Source organism: Lissotriton vulgaris, chromosome 2_1 (assembly GCF_964263255.1).
Source record: "Lissotriton vulgaris chromosome 2_1, aLisVul1.2, whole genome shotgun sequence".
Lineage (NCBI taxonomy): Eukaryota > Metazoa > Chordata > Amphibia > Caudata > Salamandridae > Lissotriton > Lissotriton vulgaris.
The window spans coordinates 1908166293-1908186415 of NC_141687.1; positions in this window are offsets into that span (position 1 = coordinate 1908166293).

Consider the following 20123-nt stretch of genomic DNA (forward strand, 5'->3'; position numbering starts at 1 on the left):
CGACCTCACATATTACATTACACATGACATGGTCAGTGACATCACTGATGACATCTCAAATGACATCACTGATGACATCATCCACAGATACCATCCACTTACCTACTCATCCCCCATACAATCTCTTGTACACCCACTCACACACCCGTACAACCTCCGACATACCCATTCACAGACCTATAGCAGTACTCACACATCCACTCACTCCTCCATAGAGCAAATCACACACTTGCACACCCAAACAATTATTCACTCACCCATATAGTCACCCATACAACTAGTTACTCACCCATACAGCCAGTCACATAACTACACACTCATTCATACAGCTACTCGCAAACCCACTTATTTACCTACAAAGTCACACACCCACTTACTCACCCATACAGCCTCTAAACGCAGCCACTCACTCACGCATATAATCTATACACTCACTCACACAACCACTTACATACTCATTCACACATCCATACAAGCACTCACACATTCCTGTACTAACCCATATAGCCACTCACTGACCAATGCAGTTACTCACACACAAAGTCACTTAACAGAACACCCACTGAAATAGCCACTCACTCTTCCATCCATACAGTCACTGAACACCTACTTACCCACTAATGGTGCCACTTATACTGTCACTCACCCAGCCATATATCCACTGACACTCCCACTCACTCACTAATACATCTACTGACACAGCATTTCACTCACCCACCCAGCTACTTACATGACCTATTATACACCCATACAGCCACTCACACACCCATACGCACAAGGATACATACAATTCTACAGCCACTCACATTATATATATTGAAAGTAGTATCACTTATTAGTAGTACACCTAGTATACTACTTTAAGTTTTGAAGTACCTTAGTATATATGTTTAACAATCATAAACTATTACAAAATACCTAAACTCACTGGATGGTGTCATGAGTGATATAATTTGAGATGTCATGAGTGATGTTACTGACCATGTCATGAGTGATATAATATGTGAGGTCATATGCTGGGCATTGCGGAGGCATAAGTTATAGTTAGTTCTAATCATGTCCTTCAGGGTCTTGTTGAATCTCTCAACAAGCATATTTGTTGGTGGGTGGTAAGGAGTGGAAACCTTTTAGGTTGCCCCACACTCCTTCCAGATTGACTGCATTTAAGCAGACATGAAGTTGGTGCCCCTGTCAGATACCACCTCCTTGGGGAAACCCACTCGGGTAAAAATCCCCATGAAAGCCTTTGCCTTTGCAGGTGCAGTCATGGTCCTCTGAGGGATTGCCCCCGGGTACCTAGTGGCATTATCCACAAGAACCAGCATACACCTGTTAGCTGAAACAGTCTGGGGATCCATATGCCTAATAATGTCGATATTACCCGCTCAAAGATGGTGCCAACTACAACCAAGGCATTAAGGGGAGCTTTGAGCCACTGCCCTGTCTTCCCACTGGCCTGGCAGGTTACACAAGTCCTACAGAATGCATCTGTGGAAGTCTTGATCCTGGGCCAGTAAAAGTGGGGAACACTCCTTGCAGATGTCTTGTCTTGGCTCAGATGTCCCACCAGGGGAATTCCGTGAGCCAGTTCTAGTAGGAAGGCCCTGTAGCCTTGGGGAACTACCAGGGCCCTTGTTGTCCCTTGTGCAGGAGCCTTATGCTCACTGTAGAGGAGGTTGTCCTCCCAGTAGATGTGATTACTCCTAGAGGCAACACCTGCTGCTTGGGCTAACGCCTGTTTCCTCATTCCCTCATTGGTGGGTCCTCCTTCCACATTCTATCCATCAAACTGAGGCAGGTCACCAATGGGAGCAATGGCCTACTCAGTAGACTCCAGGGTGGAAGTACCCCATCCACCTTACTGGGAAGACATTCAGGGGTTGTTTTCCCATGCCCTCTGCCTTTACCCTTCTTAATAGCTGGCTGTGCTGTTAATCCAGGCCCCAGACCTTTCTGATTCCCACCATGTGCAGCCATGCACCTTGTCTCAGCATATCTCCAGTCAGATAACTCCAACATCTCCACATGAGCCTTAAGCTCCACTTAGTATGCTCAAGGTCATCACCAAGCAAACAGTACGCAGGCATGCAGGGCTCACAGCAACCTTCAGAAAGACCTCAAACACTCCACCCATTCAAATGGAATGAGGGCTACTGGATAATGACATTTTCTATTGTCAGTCAACACAGCTAAGTGGAATTTATTGGAAATCGCCAGCTTTGGGGACACCGGCTGGCTCCTTACAATAGTCATGCTGGCACATGTATCTCTGAGACCCTTAATACCATGGCCATTGATGGTGAAGCATTGACTTTACTTTGCAGTATATGAGGGCACATGGATCTTAGGAACCATCTCACTGTCACCCGGGACACTAGGTCAACTCAATAAAGTCCCCCGCCCCATATTGACTGGGACAAACTTATCCCCCAGCATAACACTAGCCACCCTAGGAACCTTTACTCCAGGTATAGGTGGGGCTCTTTGGGACACTTTGAAATCCCCTTATAGTGTCCATACTCATAGCACTCATAGCACTTGAAGGGCTTGGGCTGCTGACTTTTGTCGGGGCAGTTTTTCTTCAGGGACATTATGCACTCTTAGATCCACTTCATAGGCTGCAAACCATTTATTTATGTCAACCCCTCACCACATAACTGGGCACCGCATCCTTGGGTATCCAGTCTCTTACTTCTGTAGCAGACACTAAAGGCATGCTGCCACCATTACTACTGGACTCCACTTGTAGTGGTCCGATTACCAGCACTCTGAGGTTTGGTTGCTGGGTTAGTTTCCTATCCTCAAGATTCAACCTCTTCTCTGCTGGAGAATGTTCCTTCTCGATTCCAGTTGGGTAAGTTTCTCTCCCTTCTGTAACTTCAATTTGGTAAGTTCTAGCTTTAATTTCCTTCCTTCCCTCCTGTCTGTCGGCTCCTCTGGGGGAAAGGTTCTTGGAGGAGACACTTCTCCCTGCTGTGGGATTCACCACGGCTTCCAGCACATTGTTGGCCCCCTCCACAGGCAGTTCCAGAGCCACCTCAGACTCGAGAATCATGTCATCCTCCTCCTCTGGAATTTCCTGCTCCTTCTTCTCTGTAACCTCAGTCCCTGAATCCTGGACCTCTTCCAAGGCTCTCAGAGCATTCTGCATCTCCACCTTCTGGGTGAAGGCTCTCATAGACACATGAAATTCATTAAAAAAAACCTTTAAGCTGGACCACAGTATAGGATTCAAACATGGCCAGCTCAAAATCAAGGACTCCATGTGCAGATGCAAGTGTGGTTTCTACAGAGAGAGGCATGGTTAAGCAAAAAATTAAAAAGGGCAATCAGGGAGAATTGACAAAGGCTTGAATTGGCCTTAGTAAAGAGTTATAGTGAACAATGAGTTTCCATATGGTATTATACAGGCACAAGCCCTATCCTTACCGCTGATCACCAGTGTTAGAAATGGGTTCTCTAGTTACAGAGGTATACACCTGTCTACGTAGGAACCACCACTCTAGTCAGGGTAAGCTAGGTACACTCTAAAAGATAACCTGTGCTCACCCACTGGTAGCCTGGCACAGAGCAGTCAGGCTTATCTAAAGAAGCAATGTGTAAAGTATTAATGCAACACACACACACAGTAACACAATGGAAACATCACATGAATAGTCCATACAGGTTTAGAACAAGAGAATACAATTTTATAAATATTTCAAGACCAAAATGACACAAATCCATGAAGTAGAAATTGAGTAATGAATTTTTAAAGAAAAAACCCCATTGGCACTTAGAAGCAATAAGCGCCAATGGGGGTTATCTGGTCATGTTGAACCACAGCAAAAGAAAAAGTTTAATCTAACCGCAATGGAACTCAGGCTGGGGTCATAAGCCATGAAGGCCTGGTGAACTAAGTACCTTGATCCTGGTCACAAGCAGTCGAGGTGATGCGTTGATTTTCTTCACATAGTAGTGGCAATGTGTTGGCTCAGTTGAGCCAAGCACCGGTTCCGCAAGCTGCAGTTCTGAAGATGATGGGCTGGGTTAATCCATGCTGGAGGGGTGATGCGTTTATCTTATCCACGCAGTGGCAGTGATGCTTTGCTTCTGAATCAGTGATTCCAGATGTTCTGCAGTAGTTCAGAGAGTGATACGCTCGGTTATGCACCCACAACAGGGTCAATGCACCGGTCCTGCTGCACATAAACTGAAGATGTATCAATTTCTCTGTTGTAAGAGTCTAGGTCCATTTCCAGTGAAGCAGCAAAGGAGCAGGGATAGAGACTTTGATGTCCCTGAGTATCAAGCAACAGTAGGCATGCCAACAAATCCTTGGAGATCACTACAGTTGCATGGCAGAGTCCAGCTCTCCTCAGCAGTGTCGGAGAGCAGCAGACAGCAGGGCAGCATAGCAGAAAAGAAAGCCTTCCAGGTCAGCATTCCAGAAGAGTATAAGTGCTTGATGCAGCACAGCAGTTCTTCTGACAGAGTCCAGTTGTAGGTTCAGAAGTATCTGTGTCTGCTTTGTTGGAATAAAAGACCCAGTACGTATACCCAAATGTGGCTTTGAAGTAGGGGTGGCTTCAAAGGAGGGCCTTTTTAAGCTCATAGTGTCCTTTCGTTCTCAGCACTGGCTCCAGACTATCTGTGGGGGGTATTCAGCCCTTTGTGATTACCTTCTTGTGTTTTTGGTAATTTCATATGCGGGAAAGACATGTCTGGGAGTGGTATATGTGTGCTATTATTGATTTATTTATTTATTTATGAATCTTGTAGAGCGCACGGCTACCCCCGACGGGGGTGTCCCGGCGCTAAAACTGTAAGCAGGAAAGGAAGATCTACCTATACAGATGAGAATAGCCACGTCTTAAGACGGTTACGGAAGAGTGCTTCAGAGGGAGCAAATCTGAGGTCTAAAGGTAAGCTGTTCCAATGTTTGGCAGCGAGGACTGCAAAGGCTCTGCCGCCCATTCTAGAGCGGCGGAATCGCGGGACAATCATGAGGCGTAGATTATTGGACCGTAAGGATCTGACTGAGTGAGAAAGTACTAATCTCTTTCTTAAATATTCCGGTCCTGTTCCGTTCAGAGCCCGGAAAGCAAGAGTTAGCATTTTAAACTTGATACGACTGGCTATTGGGAGCCAGTGAAGCTCTTTGCGATACGCTGAAATCGGGTGCCGGAAGGGGATGTTGCCAATCAGTCTCGCCGCCGCATTTTGAACTATTTGTAGGCGTTCAATTTGGTACAGGGGGGCCCCGGCGTAGAGGCTGTTGGCATAATCCAAATGGGAGGTAATTAAAGCCTGTGTGACCGTTCTGCGAGCGTCTATAGGCAGAAATGGGAAGATCTTTCTCATCATCCTTAGTTTTCCAAAACAGGCTGCAGTTACCTTGTTAATTTGAGGGCCGCAGGAAAGTTTGTCGTCAAACTGGAACCCCAGGTTGCGAGCGGTGTGAACCGGGATGGGGGGGGGGGGATTGAGTACCGTCGGCCACCACAATGTGGAGGGTATGGTCATTTTTTGATTCAAGAACAAGACCTCCGTCTTGTCGGTGTTGAGTCGAAGATGGTTAGAAGCCATCCAAGAGCAGATTTCGCCCAGACAATGACGAAAGCTGGTGAGGCTGGAGTCAGAGTGATCTCTAAAGGAAAATATCATCTGTGTATCATCAGCATAAGAGATCACTCTGACCCCACATGATTCAACTACCTTGGCCAAAGGGGCCAGATAAACATTAAAAAATAATGGACTCAGAGCCGAGCCCTGCGGGACTCCACAGACAAGTGGTTTGCACTCAGATTTAAACGGTCTAAGAAGGACCCTCTGCGTTCGTCCTTGGAGAAAGGAGCTAATCCATGACAGGGCAGAGCCACCCAGTCCAATCTGCTCCAATCGATCTAAAAGTCTCTTGTGGGACACCGTATCGAAAGCGGCGGATAGGTCGAGGAGGACCAACATGGCCTCCTCGCCCCTATCCACACATTCTCGAATGGTCTCCGATACTTCTAGCAACGCGGTTTCCGTACTGAAACCAGTGCGGAAACCTGACTGGGAATCATGGAGTAAGGAATTGGTCTCCAAATATTCCGCGAGTTGTAGTTGAACGGCCTTTTCCAAGACCTTCGCTGGTTTCGGGAGGAGGGAGATGGGACGGTAATTGCAGAATTGCGTAGGGTCCGCATCTGTTTTCTTCAAGATAGGCACTAGCATGGCTTCTTTCCAAGCAGTGGGAAATTGGCCTAGATGTAGTGAGGCATTCCATATAGAAGTAAGTGGCTCTATCAATAGAGTAGCAAGATCACTCATAACCTTAGGGGGGCCGGATCTAGAGGGGAACCTGATTTGCACTGTGTAAGTAGTTTAAGTGCAAGATCTGGGGTGAGGTCCTTGAACGCTACTAGGGCAGGAACAATGTCATGGCTGCTAGAGACGGGGGAAAGGGATTGTTCAGATGTAGAGACTGAAGGAAAGGAAGATGAGATTTTCTCGATTTTTTCCTGAAAGAAATCTGATAGCCCATTGCAAAGAGACTGGCTGGATAGATTATTAGGTGTCATGGCGGGAGGTTTGACAAAGTCTTTAACAATATTAAACAGGGTTTTTGCCGAGTTGTCTGCGTTTTTAATTTGAGAGGCAAAAAACTCTCTCATTGCAGACTTTTTTAGTTTAGTAAATTTCTTTAAGGCCGTTCTATAAATGCTTTTTGCCTCTGGGTCATATGTTAGTCTCCAGCTGCGTTCTAGTTTTTTGCAGCGGTTTTTTTCTTCACGCAGGGATGTGGAGAACCAAGGAGCTGAGGGACGGGATCTCGCAGACGAGACTGGTAGGGATGGGGCAATACCGTCAATAGCAGACAGTAAGGTTGCGTTGAACTTAGTAACGCAAGCATCAATGTCCTCTATGTGAGGCTCAGGGAGCATCTGAAGACAGGCTCTAGGGCGGTGCATGTAACTTTGTGCCATTTTCTCCTATGGTCTGTTCCTAGTTCCACCGGAGTCGGTGCCGGAGGCAGCAGGATGTCGACCGAGAGAAGATAATGGTCGGACCAGGTAAGGGGAAGGGGAGGGTGGGTGATGGTACCCGGGAGATTAGAGAAAATTAGGTCCAATGTATGGCCTGCTAACGACTGAGTTGTAATGGCATGCATGGTAAAGGCATGCGTTGTTCCGTCATGCATCTCTACCAATTTGCTGCAACAGTATTTTAATTCCTTATCTGGAATCTCACCTTCAAAGTCTGCCTCCCATCTAGCCTTGGCCTCAGAGGCCACGCTGGCAGCCTGAGTTTAAATTGTGAATTATAACTTAGTAATAATATGGTTATTGGAAGGAGTAATGATGGGTAGGGCCAGTATTTTACAGGAGATCGGTTTTAGCTTTAAGATGAGATATCGTTTTCTACATCACTCCCGGAGGTGAAAGTAAGTGAAAGTATCTATGGCAGTAAATTCTTCACCATCTGTTGACCTTGGGTATTCTAGAAATTGGCCATTTGGAACCATGTAACCAATGTTGTGAATCCCTCATTTACGCAGGCTGTGAAGTGATGCTTTATCCCCAGTGAGGCACTTTGATGTATAAAAAAATCCATGGAGCTTGTTTTGATGGGTGATTTTGAGGCAAACTGAATATAGCATGGTGTATGGTATGTGTTTGACCTGACATTCTTGGCATGTGTTAGAACTGGGGGTTTCTAGTTGGCAATGTTAGACACATTTGTCCAAGTAGTGACCCTTGCTTCTAAGTCAGGATAAAGGGATTACACCACTGGATAACCCCTGCTCACCCCCTTGGTAGCTTGGCATGAGCAGACAGGCTTATCTCAGAGGCAGTGTGTTTAGCATTTGTGAATATACACAGTAATACAGTGAAAACACTACAGATGGACTCCACACAGGTTTAATAAAAATAAGTATTTATTTAGCCTTAACACAAGACCACAAACGACAAAACTCCACAATACTGTACTTAAAGTTGACGTAAAGATGGTAAAAGTTACTTTGTTCAAGTTGGTGATAAATGCGACATATTCTCACAAAAGTACCTGGATGCGTAACGCAAAACAAACAAAAGGCTCGCAGAGTGGGAGATGCGTCGGTTCCGTGCTTTGGGGGAGATGATGCTTTGCGCCTCAATGCTTGCGCAGAGTAGGGGATACGTCTTGATCCTTACTGGAGAGGAGGTGATGCGACGGTTCTCAACCTGCGGCCTGGTTGCGATGCGCAAGATGGTGCCTCGATGCGATGCGACACTCCGGGTGCGATGCGAGAAGATGGCGCCCCTGATGCGATGACGTGAAGACGATGCATGCACACCCGGTGGCCGTGCGGCAAACTCTTTAGCTTTGGAGCCCCGACACGCCCTGCGACGCGCTTCTCCGACGATGTGACAGCAACCTTGCGGTTGTGACATGCTTCACTGGTGATCGGTCGGGTAACAGCTTTGATGAAGTCCCACTTCTTTGGCGATGCGGCGGTGACAAGCTCCTCCGGCGATGCGATGGCAACAGCTGCGACTGCGACACGCTTCTCTAGATGCATTGTGCTTCCAGCTCCCAGCGAATCACAGGCATTTGTAGACAGAATTCCCAGCAAGGAAACTCTGAGGGGAGCTGGAGGTGAAGTCTTTTTCCCTGAGACTTCAGCAGGAGGCAAGCACAAGTTCGAGCCCTTGGAGTAATATTCTGCAAGATGATGAAAGTTCTGTAAAAATTCCTTCTCCTTTCCTTGGCAATAAGGAAACCACTGAAGGCCAACCCAGCAAACAGCACACTGGCAGAGAGGCAGTCCAAACTCCTGCAGCTTCCTTGGTTCTTCTTCTTGGCAAAAGGTTTGTCTTGTTCCCAGATGTGATCTAAACTTCTTGGATCTGGGTCCCAATATTTATACCCCAAATCCTTTGTCCTCTGGGGGCCGATGGGCCTTTGCCTAGTCCAAGCAGTTCTGGAGCACTCTGTTTACATGACTCCTTCTTTCTTTTCACAGTGCAGGGCAGAAACATCAGATGCCCCACAGGAGGTGGAGCCAGCATTGTGGAGGGAAGGCACAGCTCTGGAGCAGTCTGTTGACATGGCTCCTTCTCTCCTTTCATAGTGCAGGGCAGACACATCAGACACACCACAGGAGGCGCAGCCAGCATTGTGGAGGGAAGGCACAGCCCTATTCAGGTCCCAGGTGCAATTACTCCCTCCCATCTAGATGCAGATCTCTCTATTCACCACTGGGATGACTCATCCTGTCTCCTGGGATCCCTCAGCCCTGTCACTCAAACTCCAGACAAGGAATACACAACCTAGCAGAGGCAGGCTTGGATAGTCAGACAAGAAAATACCTACTTTCTAAAAGTGGTATTTTCAAACACAGAATGTTAAAACCAACTTTACTAAAAGATGTATTGTATCATTCTGAGTTCAGGCATACTAAATTCAAATTTCTACCATGTTCCATAAGTCAGTTAGGATTATAAGATGTAATAATCAAACTGCCCATTCTGGTCTATAGAGAACAGGTAGCCTTGCAATAGTGAAAAACGAAAATGGCTGTAATTCACTATTAGGACATGCCACACACACCAGGGCATGTCCTACCTTATCCTTACAATGTACCCGGCCCTTGGGCCTACCATAGGGGTGTCTGATATGAAGAAAAGGGAAGGTTTAGGGACTGGCAAGTGGGTGCACTTGCCAGGTCGACATGGCAGTCACAGAAAGCGCACAGGCCTTGCAATGGCAGGCCTAAGACACACTTTACAAGCTGCTTCTGTGGGTGGCACAACCAGCACTACAAGCCCACCAGCAGCATTTGATTTACAAGCAATGGGCACACATGGTGCACTGTACTAGGGGCTGACAAGTAAATCAAATAACCAAATCATGGAGTCACTAATCAGTACATCAATTTAACATAGGGAGCACTTGCACTGTGGCACTGAATAGCAGTGGCACAGTGCCCAAAGCATATAACCAGCAAAACATACCAAAAACAGAGGAGGCAATCAGTAAAAATGGAATGAGACTCAAGCCAATGATGCAAGTTCTAACAGCATGGTATTGCCTTCACCCCTCCTGTTTTACTGAATTCATTTAGCTGGCTTTGGGATACTATGCACTTTACCACCTATAACCAGTGATATGTTCTCTACTCCAAACATAGTAAAATTACCCTACATCTAATTGGCACATTAAATGTACTTATAAGTCTCTATTAAATGATACTACATGTTCCCTGGGCCTGTATTAAATTACATGCTACTTGTGGGCCTGCAGCACTCAGTATGCCACTCACTAAAGAAGCCTTTGAAAACATCTCAGGCCTGCCATTGCAGCATGTTGTGCAGTTGACAACTGCCATTTTGGTCTTTTGGAATGCCTGAACATTCCTTTTTAATACTTATAGGCTACCCCTACGATAGGCCAGTAAAGGCTCAAAGGGCAGGGTGAATTATACTGACAAAATAGATCGGTGTGCTTAAGTTTTACATATCCTGGTAGTGAAAAACTCTTTAAGTTAGTTTTCCTTGATGTAAAGCATTTCTCTCCACTGACTAAAACTGGGCCGCCTTATTATATTTTAGTGCTAATTTTTGATTGGTAGCAGACAGAAGTGCACTGCTTACACTTAAATGAATTGTAATAAAAAAATTCTCCTTCATGGTAAAGTCTGATTTTAAGTCACAACTCTCTAAATGCCCATTTAGAAACATTGGCATTTTCTTGTTTCAACCATGTGTGCCTTGTCCCAGTGTCCTGAGTCACATGACTGTGAATGGCTCTTCTCTTTGGGATTGTGTATTCTTTACATGCAATGACACAAAGGGGGGTTTAGATGTGGACAGCATGGCCATCCTGACAGGATGACTGGGGAGGGGCTGTACACTGCCCCACTTACACTTCAAAGGGCTTTGCTTCCTGCCCACACAAAGGAAACTGACACCAGCCCTGCCCAGTGTTTTGTCACCTCAGGCAGTTTGGAACCTAGACAGGAGAAGGGAAAGAAGTTTCCAGAATCAGATGTAGGCCTAGGACAGGGAGTCCCACACACACAGGCTGGCACCAGGTAAACATATAGGACCTCCAGAACCACTCATCAGAATACTTCTGGATCTGTGGAAGTTACAGAAAAAGGACTGCCCTGCTGCCAGAGGGCGGCCCTGGTGCTTGAAGGACCTTGCTGTCTGAGAAGGAAGACTGGATCTGTCTGCCTTCATCCCAGGCTGACCAGAGTGACCTCCTTTGTGAGCTACAGGGACACAACAAGCTTCAGAGGCCTCCCTACAAATGCCCTGCTCATCTGCAGCAACCTGACTTGCCTGACCTAGAACTGGACCTGCGTAAGTCCAGCTGGGCTCTGCTGGAGTGAGTCATTGATTCCCAAAAGGCGTCTCTCCAGGTCCTAGACCCTTGGCAGGCATTGTAGTCCTCTGTAAGAAAAGGTAAAAATCCTGAAGTTTTGGCTCTTTGCGACCGTGTACTGGCTCGATTGTGCCAAGACACGTCTTCCGCAACGACCACTGACATAATGCTCCAGTGAGACCTGCTCTTTGCGCTACAGTGACTGGCAATGCAAAAGCCACACTTCTCACTGCATTAACCACAGTCCATGCTGACTACCAACGTGAAGGTATAGCAATGACCATCCACGGCGCCCGTCAGGCTCTCCATTCTACAGAGATGACAGCCTGCAATGCCCCACCTGCTCTTGGCGCTATAGTTAAAACCATCCATGAAGCTTTAATAGCTCTTCACTGCTTCCTTCAACGTGAACAGAACTCTTTATGCTGTACTTTGAAGGTAACTCTTGAGTGGGACTAACCTAGTCCCTTTATCCAACCTGTGCTCCATTGTGCTCGGTCTGAACTTGTGACTTTCCCCAGGTCTACTATGACCAGATGACCAAGAATGGTGCTTGGTGCTTTTGGGTGATATTTTTACAAGAAACTTTGAAATTGTATATCTCCATTTCTACTGATTGGATTTTTGCCATTCTGGTATCACTTTATTTAATAAAATGTACTCTTTTTTCTACATTCGTTTGGGTTCTTTCTTTTGTTGTGCTATCACTTCAATACCGTTTTTATCCTGCATAAATATTTATACATTTTCTCTAAGCTAAGCCTGACTGCTTTTTGTACCAAGAAACCACTGGGTTAAGTGTAGGTTAATTTAGTGGCTTTTGTGGTCCCTCTGACAAGGATAGTGGTTTTTGCCTGAGTGGAACTATTACCCTCTTCAACTAATAACACAATTTCTTACAGTATGCCTGGCTAGCGCAGTTTGTGTTTTATAGGTGAGTAGTCTCAGCATGCTTTCTGAACTGCTCGTGTGAAGTCGGAAAAATAGAGAAAGTATTTTCTTTGGGGGATTGTGTCTGCTTTTGCATATACTTGTTTCAGCACACTGTCGTCATCCTTTAAGTTAAACAGTTTGGTGATAACTAGACAAGTTGCTGCCCCAGGAGGTGACCTGGTACCTAAGGAGCAGTATGCCCATTGTTCTGAAAACAGGGAAGAGAAGTTGTCAGATACAGAGGTTTTATGGATGTCTCACTATAATCTACCATGTTTCCAACGTTGGTTTATTCCCATGTATACTCACCAGATGCACATTTTTGCATCTTGATCTAGCTTCACGGTCCTCGTTCCTGGTATCTATTACATTGAAAACTTGCCCATGTCATTTAGCTTCTTATTATGGCCTGCAGTGACATAATTGAGGGAAGATCAACTTGCAGTGGTAAGACATTTTCGTGTTTATTTAGTGAGGCTACCAGTTTGTCCATTTTATTGGAAATGGAGTCTAGAGTACTATGAATAGATGCTAGGCTCTATTCTATATGAAATATAAGGGTTTTAACATTAAGGTCCTCAGGCTTGTTGGAAGCCACCTGAGACTATATACCTTTGTCTGAAGAATAGGCTGTGCTAGCATGCTATGACTCAAAGAGAAGTTTACCTTTTTGCGGTATCCTTTACCCATCCTACCAGAAGAATACCCTGCTCAGTAATCGCTGGGGTAGGTGTAAGCTACTGGGATTGTTTCTTGTGTCTTGCTGTTTGGCAATATGCAGACCGGCAACAGATAAAGTATTTCAGTTGGAATGTGTGTTTTTGGAGTGTCCTTAATAGCATATGATCCAGCATATTTCTCTGTAAACTTTCTAGGCCTATTATGCAATATTTTGCTAACCACCCTGCCACTATCGCGTTGTATTATACTACTGTCTGTTGTGTATCTATGCCGCAGTGCTGTTCAGCAGTCGTTCAGGGTGACTGTAAGACCTGTCAGCCTTAAGGAACTCTTCCCCAAAACGTTTTGCCTTCCTTCTCCATTTTTACTGATCTAGAAATTGTCCTCTCTAGTGGCTGCCGTCAAGTCAGGCTCCCCCTCTGATCCTGCATCTCCCGCAATTTTGTAGTGAGGCATGACAGCTATACTACCAGTGCTCTGTGATCTGATAAATAGCTCTTTCAAAGCTGTCAAGTGCCAGCGGTGGAAACATGCCATTGTGGTCCCACTCCTCAAAAAATCTCTTTTAAATCCCACTAAGTGTGAAAACTTTAGGCCTATTTCACTGTTTCCCTTTTTTGCTAAAGTGGCAGAGAAATACATTAATCAGCAGCATTTGGAATATATTGAGGCACAAGAGCTTCTTCATAGGACGCAGTCAGGTTTCCACCCTCTTTATAGCACAAAGTCTGCACTGTTGCTCACCTCTGTGTCCATCCGTCAGATGGTTGTTAGGGTTAGCATACCAGCACTGCTGATACTGGACCTCAATACGGCCTTAAACATTGTATCCCACAGCCTTTGACTCAAACGTTTGTGGAGATGCGGTGTCGGCTATAAGGCCTTGCAGGGGTTTGCCTCTGTTTTACTGAATCACACCTTTCAGGTGTCATTAACACCTTTTCAATCTGTGGTGTTCTCATTGCAACAGGGGGTGTCTCAGGACTCCGCCTTGAGCCCTAATTTCTTCAATATGTACATGCACCCCCTAGCTGATATCATTGAGTGTTTCGGTTTCATCATCATTTCATATGCCTTTGATACACAGCTGATTATCACCCTGTCACCGAAGGATGCCAACACCATGCGTTTGCTTAGGTGTTTCTATCAGAGGTGGCTCAGTGGATGGACTTCAATTGTCTCAAACTGAATGTTGGGTAAACAGAGGTCCTCACCGTGGGTAATCAGCCTTCGATTTAGTCCTCTGCCAGGTAGCCTGACTGGCTTGGACCTCTATCTCCCCCTAGGTTGAAGGTCAATCATTTTGGCATCTGCTTTGACGCCATGCTTTTGTTTGACAGCTAGATCATGGCTTTAGCGGGAAAGTGTTTTGGGATCTTAAAAACTCTTAAAAAGATCCTTGAACTTCTGCCAGAAGCTGCCAGGAAGACTATAGTCCAGGCCTTGGTAATATCCAGACGGTACTACTGCAATGTCCTGTATTTCGGTGTCTCACAGTTCTGGCTGAGACTTCAGCGTGTGCAGAATGCGGCAGCTCGCCTGCTGCTGAATCTTCTGAGACAGGCCTCTATGGGCTCTGCACTCACACAACTGAATTGGCTAACCCCTGAAGAAAAGGCTCTCAAAAGCCATGTGCTTCTGATATAGGGTCCTCAAGGATAAAGGCTGTTGTTACTTGCATCAGTTTTTAAGCCTTATTCTCCTACTAGAAGGTTGGGATCGGCTGGGGCTCATTTGCATGCATCACCACAGTAAAGAGAGCTCGCACTATGGGCTGCGCCTTTAATTTCTTAGCAGCTAAGTTATGGAATTCCCTTCCTCTTTAAATTCGATGGAAAAAACAGAGCTATCTTTCTGCAAAAATGTAAAAACCTGGCTGATCAGGTCAGTCAGAATAGAGATGTTTCACTAGCGTTTGTCTGGATATGACCTCTGGGGGTGAGACCGTAACACTGTTACACTTTGGTAAAAGTAACTATGCACTTTATAATACTTTATTATTATTAATATTTGTAAAGTGGTACTACATGTGTCCTGGGCCTTTATGTTAAAATGCTACTAATGGGCTTGCTGCTCTTTATTGTGCCACCCATTTAAGTAGTCTTTAAACGTGTCTTAGACCTGCCATTCCAGAGCCTGTATGTGCAATTTAAACTGCTATTTTAACCTGGCAAAATAAACCTTTTCCCAGGCCCAAACCTTCCTTTTTAATGTATATTTCACCCCTAGGGTAGACCCTGGACAGCCAAGAGGGTGAAATGTATTTAAAAAGTAAGACGTACTTTTAAGTTTTAAATGTCCTGGTAGTGCAAAACTCTTACATTTGTTTTTACACACCACAAGGCCCAACTCTGCAATAGGATACCATTGGAGTTGCCTTATTACATTTTATAAGTGTCATTTCCAAATAGGAAGAGCTATTCAAATCATGTTTAATGTCTCAGAAATCACAATTTAAAATCTTAACTCATAGTGAAGTTGGATTTCAAATTGTAATTCTGAAGATGCCATTTCAAGAAAGTTGGCATTTTCCTGCTTTATCCATTCAGTGCCTGTAGCCTGTCTCTGGTCACATGACTGGGTGTAGCTGACACTTAGGCTTTGTGCATTCCTCCAGGACAGCCGCACACAATAGAGAGTTTAGATCTGCCTGGATGGGCCATCGCTGGCAGGATGGGAGTGACTGGCACCCGAATAGGCTGTGTCTTGCCACCACACAAATGGCTGCATACCCCCTGTAGTTAGTTTGGAGCCAGGGCAGGGGAGGTAGGATGCCTGGGTACTTCAAAGGGAAACCTCTAGAAACTTCTCTCACATTTCAAAGGCACAACTGGGTAAAAATACTTGACCCCACCATTTATGTATCTTTCTGGACAAGTGAAAACTCTGCCAGGAAGAAGGACTGCTGTGCAGTTAAAAACTACCACTCTGCTAAACTGCACTCTATGGAATCCCCTTTGCTGTAAATATGCCACCTACAACTTGGGTGAGACGGGCTGAACCTGTACCTCTTGAACACAGAGTGACTTTAAGGGCTAGTTGGCTGGCCTCCTTATCTGATGCCTCAGGAACATAGCAGGCTTCCAGCAACCTTGCATCTGCACTTGGACTCTGCCATCTGTGATTCTACCCTACCAAGAGGCGCCACCCCAGTCTTGGACCAACGAAAATGGGCTTAAGGTGCTTACCAGGCTCTTTGGACTTGATGCATCTCCTTTGCTGTGCGGAACAAACCAGAGCAGAATTGATACATCACAGATGCGGCATAGATTGAACCCGCTGCACGTCTTTGCAGCCTTTCTGAACTGCCTCATCGCCCTGACTGCGTGACAGATCCTCAGCGCAGGCCTTACAGCCCTCATTATTGGCAGCCTCAGCAATGATGCCAGACTCCGCACTGCAGCCTCACAGCTCTTCAAAACTGACTGTGTGCAGCATCCTCAACAGCAGATTTTGCATCACAAGCCCCGTCAACGCGATCCTCAATGATGACGCAGGCCCTCGCATTACAGCCTCGCCACATCTCTGAACTGACGCATCGCTTTGTCTGTGCAATGCATGTTAGACATGGATCCACGCAATGCTTAGCAAACCAGGATTGGAGGTACTTTGTTAAGTAGGCCTAACTGGCTCCCTGTAGCTGCTCGCACTCCATCATGATTGGTCCGAACTCGTTACTTTGTCTCTGTCTGGCACTGCCAGATGTCCACCGTTAGCATTTCATGCTTGTTGAAGCTACTTTTACTATCTTTTGGTCCTACTATTTGGGTTTCTGTTGTTTTGGTCTGGTTTTAGTTATAAAAAATGGCTTTATTGTTTTAACTCTGTTTTCACAGTGTTACTGTTTAAGTATATCACAAAACAATTTACACATTGCCTCGGAGTTAAGCATGACTGTTCTGTGCCAAAATACCTGAGGGTTGAGCACTGGTTCATTTAGGGCTGCTTGAAACTTCACCCTGAAAAGAGTTGTGGTTGCTACTCAAGAAGAGTTTCTCCCCCCTCACCCAGTTATCCAATGTCTTCCAGTGAATTTAATTTGCTTGTCCTACATAAGAATCGTGCTCACTCATTGCAATCCTGGAGCAGAGTGGGTTTGGGTTGTGGGTATAGACTTCTGCTGCAGTTCCCACAAAGCGAGGGCTCGGCTACATCATTACCTGTATGTAAGGGCTTGCCAGAGGGGATTTTCACACTGCCTCCCAAGTCCATTCAGATGGGAAAGGCCTACCCAACCCCACAGTGCGTGAACCAGGGTGCTTGTGCAGACCTCCCAAAGTCCCCACCTGTCTCATACCATGGGCAGTGGCAAGCAGGTGCTCATGACCGGTTCACTACACTTGTATACCGTTGCTCCATTCTAGGAGCCAATTAGGGCTTTTCAGTTCTGTTTTTCCGGACTGCCGCTTTCACAATGTGCTGTCCTAGGAAAAGATCGTAGTATTACTAAGCGTTGGGGCGATCTTCGTTGGCCCACACCAGCAGACTGTTTGTTGGGTCTCCATTCACCATCACCAATGGGACGTGGACACTATCTTGGGCTACCAACGAATGCAAGACCCCTTTTCAGGTTTCTCTCTTTCTGTGCCTCAGCACACTAATCTTTTGGAACACCTAGCTTCTCAGCTTCAGCTATGGCAATCTTGGCATGGGGACTATTATTAGCATCCATGCCACCCCAAAGCTGTCAGATTGTGACCCGGCACAAGGAGCCTAATTGTAGTGGGCTATCTTGGAGCTAGGCACTCTAACGCCCCACAAATCATCCCACTGAGAGCTGCAGAACACTCCGTTCGTTGGCGATAACGGGGCCCTACTTTTATATAGGAAAAGCAGGCAAGAGATATGTATCCACTGTCTGCACTTTCAGAACTGGTTTGAGTGGTTATTTAAAGTTTCCTTCCCAAGTTGCTCTCTAGACATTCTAGCTTTTGTGTAGAGTGTTTCTTCCCACAGCAACGTTTTCTCCAATGTGGGACACCCATAGCAAAGAAGTGGCACAAAAGGTGTGAGGTTTCTGCACCGGGCTGGTCCAAAGCCTTAGTCATATCAAGCGCCAGTCCTAGGCCACAGCACACATGCCAGAATAGAAGGGGAAATGAAAGAAAAAAAAACAAGATACCAGAAACCCACAGTAGGGCACTCAGGGCAGGAGTACACCATGCAGGGGACATTCCTATCACTGGAGACATCAAGTTAGGCAAAATGAAGGTACTTTGTTTGAGGAGATTTACAGATTTTAATTGATCACCCTATTATCATAGTAAACAATTAATTTGAACACATAGCTTTCACCAAAGAGGTCAGGTCAACTTAGCCTCATGGTGCTGAAAGAGCAAGATCACCATCTCCCACTGCAGCCCTACAGCTGTAGTAGCCAAATAAATTAAATGGTTCATACTTCACTGGCACCATACAATCACTGCTAGTATACTGCCGGATAATTAAGTGTATACCAACAAAAGTAAAGCAAGCTTAGTGCACTGCATAATAAACAAATGTGTATCTTCTTCTAACAATATGAATAATTTCACTACATCTTTGTGATTTAACAATTCAATATGAGATTAAACAAATTGCCAAAATCACATGTAATACTTGGTTTAAAGAAATGTTAGTATGAATGGAATAAACACTGAATCCTTGTGTCTTGGAGGAGTAAACCTCTCATTTGAATGGTCAAGGAACTTAGAACTTCTCTATCTCCTTAAAAGGCAAACTTAACTCAAAGCTCTGTGTGGGACATAACCTTTCTGACAAACTGACAAAAGGAGTGTAGTGATTATAGAACAAGGCAGCTTGACTGTGTCTGCATCTTCGAAAATGACACAATGGAAAGCCAGCATGAAAATCATTACACATTCAAAATTCTCTGGTCTGCACTCAAAACCGGTTGGAAGAAAAATCCAAGTCTATGTGCAAACTCTTTCATCTAATTAAATTCCTGACAGGCACCTCGAACCAGATGACATGTCAAAATACGTGATTCAGGCAGAAGACTCCAGATTCTTAAACTAAAAATAGCTTTATTTTTGGTGAACCTCACTCAAAACTGCCCCCACTTCAATACAAGTCAATTGGTAAAATACAATCCCACCTGCTTTTTTCAAAATCTTTCTTTTCTATTTCTAAATGTTGGCATAATATAAAATACAGCTATATCACACTAGATTACTCCTCAACAAATCTTACAAAAACTAAAATACTAAAGTAGATCTCTAAGCGTTTAAGGCACAAAACTAAGAAATGTTCTGAATCTGGCTATAAGACCAGGACCCAGCAACTTGTGATCCATGAAACTCTGAAAGACTGAGCTAATATCACTGGTCTTCAAGTAAAGAACAGATCTGGTGGTGGTGAATGATGTATACTGGAAAGAACAGGTGAAGCAGTCATGAGGAGATGTGTTGTATTACATAATCCTTCTAGATAAACAAATGACTGCAGCATCTTCAAAACTACACTGATGATGATGATTACAATGAAGGAGATTTGTAGACCAGACCTTTAGCTCTATGGGAGTCCTGGCACTAGCCAAAACATGAGAATAACTGACCAATAGAAGAAACTTACAATAAAAATAGGTGGATTTTCAGAAAGCAGGGTTGTTAATAGCACTGTGCATCCTCTGCTCCTAGCACTCATCCACAAAAAAATCTACTTTTTCACTTCATGTAAGACATTTTCTATGCAGTTGGCTGCCCCATGGTGTGACCTTCATTAGTGTATGGGGCTATTAAATAAAACATTTTGTTCCACAAACTGTAAATCCTGGCTGTTAACCAAGTAAAGAAACCTACTGTGGTCTCTCCTATCAGTGGGTGGTGTCGGTAATAAACCTTTGGCAGTGGAGTGCTGTAAAAAACAAGGAGCCAGAGTTATACACTGGCAGTATACATACTGCATTGCAATGGTGACGAAGTATACATACAGCCAATATGAACGTCAGCCCACCCGATTTAATTGAGGGCGGACCTTCAATTTGGCCACAGTGGTGACTACTCTGTCACCGCTGTGGTCAAACTTCTCCAATAGCATTAAGGTGTAAGGGCCATCAGAGAGATGGCTATTTGTCCACCTTAACAATGTAGTTTGGGGACATGGGGTCCAATGTTTATGGTTCCTTACTGCCAGTGTTTAACCTGCCATCCTTTGCATGGTTTCACCAGACT